General features: G+C 32.5%; 1 long non-coding RNA gene across 1 annotated transcript; it reads right to left on the reverse strand.

Annotated features, from left to right (window-relative positions):
• Nucleotides 1-1,138: 1,138 nt before the first annotated feature.
• Nucleotides 1,139-4,999, reverse strand: LOC149800077 (uncharacterized). Its single transcript, XR_016420939.1, has 2 exons — nucleotides 4,706-4,999; nucleotides 1,139-1,426 (listed from the first exon to the last, which is right to left on the reverse strand). It is a non-coding gene; the product is annotated as an uncharacterized LOC149800077 (long non-coding RNA).
• Between the last annotated feature and the right edge of the window lie 1,596 nt (nucleotides 5,000-6,595).

Below are 6,595 nucleotides of genomic sequence, written 5' to 3' on the forward strand. Positions count from 1 at the left end.
GCCAGACTTTTTAAAGTTTTTCATCATAAAGAAAATAGAAAATAAATAGAACTTGAAATAAACACACGAACTGGCATCATGATGATGGAGACATGAGTTTTTATATTTGCTTTTTATTATTAAGTGATTTATGTAGTGCTGCTTTCTATGTTACAACTACTGACTCCATTTTTACTGTTTCCCTTTTGGTGGCTGTTACTGTTTATTTTGATAATGACGATGATGACTATATATTTATTGATGATGCCACAATAACTGGTAAAACAAATTACAACAAAATCAAAGTTAAAAGATAACAAATTTAAGTTTTAATAAAGTGTGCAAGCAATAAAGACGCGAAGTAAGTACTCGATGCAATTATTAAACACGGAAAATTGCATTGATTTACAAGAACCAATATGACTTTGTTGTCTGCCATATTGTTAACACTGAACCCAAATTATAAAGGTATTTTTCTCCCTTATGGGACGTCAAGCAGAACTATCTGCTGGCTGAAAAATACCGATATGATTTTGTATCTTCAAGAAATCGATAGCCACCAGAAATACCTTTCAACAATTATCAGGAATAAAAAGAGCTGGTCTGGGGTACAAGTATGTAACAAAAGTTCTAAAATTAAAACAAGCGTATAGCTATGATTAAGACATCCGTGTACTATCGTGTACGGCAAGTAAAGTTTTGGTGGGGGTAAATATGAGCATCAGTAGTAACGCAGTCCCGATCCCCTATGGAGCCTTTGGATAGTTATTAGCAAGTAAATGCTTCTTGCGGGCTATTATGGGCATCAGTAATTATGCGCAGAGAGAGACAGACAGACAGACAGACAGAGACAGACAGACAGAGACACAGAGACAGACAGACAGAGAGAGAATCTGAAATTTCTTCTATCAAATAATATTGGAGATTATACATATTTTTAGCACTGAAAACAGCATGCCAATTAAACTATGAATTACTTTGAGGTGTCTGTTTTATTGGACGGAAATATTTTCAATCTTGATGATGACGACGACTACGATGAGAAACACAATGATGAAGACAATTATGATTAAATCGAAAATGATTTGGTTTCTAACCTAATAGAATGGGAGTCAATATAAATGCAAAGCACAAAACTGGAAAGAAATCAACACAGTAATTAATTTCCTTATAAATTGTATTCATTTTTCTAAACTGACATTCAGTACAATAGTTCCACGTTCACGTATATCAAGAATATTATAAATATGTTGAGAAATAACTTGGACAGAAGGAATAGTTTGCGCTGCATTTTCTGAAAATATTTACAGTTTAATTAAATGACCGGATCTTTTTAGTGCAAGTGGCCACACTGAAACCGCACAAATCACACATGTTCAGATTTTAATACTGCTTTCTTTTCAGAGCAAGTAACATTGGTGGAGATCGACTCAATTTGTGTAGACACCTGGAACAGTTAAACATGACTTCAGATTCAAGGACATTGATTAACTTCCATAATGGTCACCTTCATTAAACAACAACCTGCCATAACAGTCAATTCCACATTACAAATAGCATTCATAATCTGATTTAAACATTAAATTCATTTAACATGCTTAATTAGCGTCGGTAAATAGCCACCTCATTTATCCAGCCAAAATGTCACAATCATGTTGGTGGATACTTGAAATATGTTGCCTTACACAAGCTTAATAGCCATTATATTCAAAGCTTATCAAGCAAAGGTTCTTTTCTCAAGAAATTATGATCTCACCTTTTTTAAGATTAAGATACTTGCAGAACAGAATGTTCTCTTCTAACCTTCACACCCACCCCATGAAAGGCAAAAGAAAACAATGCAAGTTTGGTGACAATGAATTAAAGGATTCTGTAGTTAACTAATTGCAAGACACTTTTAAAATAAAATGTATACTGATGTGTATTCAGATTAATCTAATTGACCCTCTCAAGGCTGATTCTAGAGGTCACACTATAGTATCAAGCAAAGAAATTCCGGAACACACAGACATCTCAGTAGTATAGGAAAATGAGAATTCTGGCTCACCAAGGTCTATAAACATTTTGCTTCTCAGCAGATAACACTACTACTAAGAAGAAAGAAAATCAGGAAAAATGTAGATTTTTGGGGTACTAAGACACCTCAATATGCTTTTGTTTCATCAGCTAATATGAGATACAAAACAGTTTCCATCACATATAAAAAGAGACAACAGATATGTAAATATTTTTTGTTCAAATCAAATTTATTGGCATAAAACGTGCGATAATACGCAATGTTGGTGGAAATAAATAATCTAGAACGCATCAAATATGTTATTGTTTCATCAACAAATAAAGCTTTCATGAGATATTGAGCCCTCGCTCTAGCATCCAATTTGTTTAATTGAGTTATTTTGTTTTATTGTCCATATTTGTCAAATTTTAAATATACCAAATATTAGGAATATTAAATGTCTTCAAGAAGACCTGAAAGAAATATATCAAGAATACATCCTGGAAATACTTGAACTAATTCAGCAAAACCACCGGCACCAGTTACTTACTCAAGCTGACAAATATCAAAATCACACAAAAAATACGCTGAGAGTCGCGAAAAAATTAAGGAAAAAGTACAGTAAGCAAGGCCTGAAGAAGCTGGAAAGAAAGCTTTAATGGAAGAACATGTTCAGGTATATGCAGAAGCACTTACATATATGTTGTCTCTTTCTATATGTGGTGGAAAATGTTGTGTATCTCATATTTGTTGGTAAAACAAAAGCCTATTGAGGTGTCTTAGTGTTCTAAAAATCCAAATATTTCCTGATTTTATTTTCTTAGTAGTAGGTGTTATCTGGTGAGAAAAAGAAAAAAAAAAAGGTTTCTAGACCCGGGTGAGCCAGAATTCTCATCTTACTATACTACTGTCTAGTTTCACGAAATCTGAGTATTATTTTACATATGAAGTAAACGAATGTATCTTAGACATTATTAACAATGTAATATTAGGACAATTTCAAAGAACAAATATACTTTGAAAATGAGGATAATAGTGTATAAACATCAAGAGCAATGTGTACATGGACAATAAATTATAAAGATCAATATCAAAGTATGCATGGGCAATAAAGTATAAACAGCATGATCTAAGTATACACAGGCAATAAAGTATAATGGTCAAGATCAAAGTATACACAGAAAATAAAGTATAAACAGCAGCATCTAAGTATACACAGGCAATAAAGAATAAGCACCAAGATCAAGGTATACACAGGCAATGAAGTATATGCATCACGATCAAAGACAACACAAGCAATAAAGTATAAACATCAAGATCCAAGTATACATGGGCAATAAAGTATAAAGACTGAGATTCAAGTATACACAGGCAATAAAGTATAAGCACAAAGATCAAAGTATACACAGGCAATAAAGTATAAACATCAAGATCAAAGTATACACAGGCAATGAAGTATATGCATCAATATCAAAGACAACACAAGCAATAAAGCATAAACATCAAGATATAAGTATACACAGGCAATAAAATATAAAGATCGGGATTCAAGTATACACAGGCAATAAAGTATAAGCATCAAGATCCAAGTATACACAGGCAATAAAGAATAAACATCAAGATCCAAGTATACACAGGCAATAAAGTATAAGCACCAAGATCCAAGTATACACAGGCAATAAAGTATAAACATCAAGATCCAAGTATACACAGGCAATAAAGAATAAACATCAAGATCCAAGTATACACAGGCAATAAAATATAGACATCAAGATCCAAGTATACACAGGCAATAAAGAATAAACATCAAGATCCAAGTATACACAGGCAATAAAATATAAAGATCGAGATTCAAGTATACACAGGCAATAAAATATAGACATCAAGATCCAAGTATACACAGGCAATAAAATATAGACATCAAGATCCAAGTATACACAGGCAATAAAGAATAAACATCAAGATCCAAGTATACACAGGCAATAAAATATAAAGATCGAGATTCAAGTATACACAGGCAATAAAATATAGACATCAAGATCCAAGTATACACAGGCAATAAAGTATAAACATCAAGATCCAAGTATACACAAGCAATAAAATATAGACATCAAGATCCAAGTATACACAGGCAATAAAGTATAAACATCAAGATCCAAGTATACACAGGCAATAAAGAATAAACATCAAGATCCAAGTATACACAGGCAATAAAATATAGACATCAAGATCCAAGTATACACAGGCAATAAAGAATAAACATCAAGATCCAAGTATACACAGGCAATAAAGAATAAACATCAAGATCAAAGTATACACAGGCAATAAAGTATAAGCACCAAGATCAATGTATACACAGGTAATAATGTATAAACATCAAGATCAATGTATACACAGGCAATAAAGTATAAACATCAAGATCCAAGTATACACAGGCAATAAAGTATAAACATCAAGATCCAAGTATACACAGGCAATAAAGTATAAACATCAAGATCAGTGTATACACAGGTAATAATGTATAAACATCAAGATCCAAGTATACACAGGCAATAAAGTATAAACATCAAGATCCAAGTATACACAGGCAATAAAGTATAAACATCAAATCAATGTATACACAGGTAATAATGTATAAACATCAAGATCAAAAATATACATAGACAGTAAAGTATAAACACCATGATCAGAGCATACATGGATAAAAAAGTATGAAAAGTAAAAACTCACCGTTAGTTACATCCCATTTGTCACTGTTTCCCGAAATATTAGTGTCCTTTAAAGGTAATGTTGTGTGTCATTGAGTAAACAAGAATTCGCTTTTTGAGTGACAAATTCAGATTAATTTCAATTGCTTTTTCCATTACGTAAAACCCACACAAAACGCTTCAAAAACTGCATCGAGATGTTATTAATATTCTTTGGCTCATAACATCCATACGAAGAGAATATTTAATACGGCTATTCACGCGATATTTTCCTCACCTCTTTATATTAAATGGCTATTAAGTTGTGTAAAATAGAATCCCCCAACACGATCCTCATCATAAACTACTTATTTTATGACTCAACAGGATTAAAATATACGCATGCTTGCTTCTTCAGCAATCAAATTCTTGCAAAGGTATGATTGAAATATTTGCTATAACAGTATCTGAACGCTATATAATCGTGATCTCGGATTAACCTAAATAGAAACATGCAATATGAGATTTTTGACATTTCTAATATTTATTGCAAGATAGCTAATGAGCGATTAAAAACGATTATCTACGTAGACTAGTTTAAGCCCCACCGTTTATACAGAATGCATATTATATTTCATCCGAGCCATCTATTTCTAATGTTTACCAGACTTATATCATTCGGATTGTTAAAGTCTTCGTGCCTCAATAACTGAAGCTTTGTAGCATGCAGTATTTACACACCTAACCGTGAGGGAGGATAATAGAAACACGCTACTATCCCCCCATGATGGGAGAAACATCTAGATAATATTACAGAAGGTGTATGAACTTATCCATTGTTTACTAAATGATGTCATGATGTGTCACACAACGTGCCCCTGATCAAAGTCACTCATTGATTTTAAACTGTTTTCCTCTTGGTCGAGCTAGTCATAAGTTCCGATTTATCAAGATTTAGATTAATTACCAAACTGTAATATGCTTAACTTCTGCAAATAAATTTCCGTGATAAGTTTACACGGCTTTTTTTAATTTTTGGTATTTTAGATTTCTGCTCATTTCAATGCCATTTTTCGTTGAGGTTCTTCTTTTTATGCTGTGTAACTTCGTTGAAATAGTAACAAAGTCGATTTAATGTCTACGTAAGCCATGTAGGTATAACATCTTTGTGGGATTTTCAATCAATAAATCTCCTTTTTCTTTAATCTCTACTTTCTTTTTCTTTGTCTGTTTAATGTTTAAAAGCATTGATGGAGCCTCGATATAATGACAAATCTTCAAGGCTTTTCAATGAAAATCCACGTCAGAAATATTTCATTGAAATGATTCAGCTTAATTAACTTTTTCACACAAATTTATGTAAACTAAAGTTTTATTATAAGAACAAACTTGAAAGGAAAAATTTGATTTTAGGGTCACGAGAAAATGATCCAAATCCATGGGCAGCTGTTAAGGACTAGGTTATGATGCATGAAATCACACGAAGTCATTTAGTTAACCAGGAGCATGTCTATACAGTGCACACTTCTGATCTTTAATATTTCGAAGATATTGTCAGATCTTTAGTGGAAAAGTTCGAGAGTGTTCCGATTGAGCCTCAGTATATATTTTGGAATAATTCCGTAACAGTAAAGTTTCACTGAGGCCAAGTGCTGTAGATCATAATAGATCAGCCTTAAATATATGCATCGAACTTCAACACAATCGTTGTGTGTGTGTGTGTGTGTGTGTGTGTGTGTTAGGTTGGGAACAAAGTTTGGCTTAAAAAGTGAAAAATTCAAAGTTCTATCAACATTTTTGAAAAACGGATGTTTAATGAGAATTCTTTACGAAACTTTCAACATGTATAACATTATTGTGGCAAGTATACCGTTCTTCGACAAATACTGTAAAATGTTGGGTTTTTTACGAGCAATATATCTCTTTGTAACGT

The sequence above is a fragment of the Sinohyriopsis cumingii genome, chromosome 5 (genome assembly GCF_028554795.1).
Source record: "Sinohyriopsis cumingii isolate HCF-2022 chromosome 5, ASM2855479v2, whole genome shotgun sequence".
NCBI lineage: Eukaryota > Metazoa > Mollusca > Bivalvia > Unionida > Unionidae > Sinohyriopsis > Sinohyriopsis cumingii.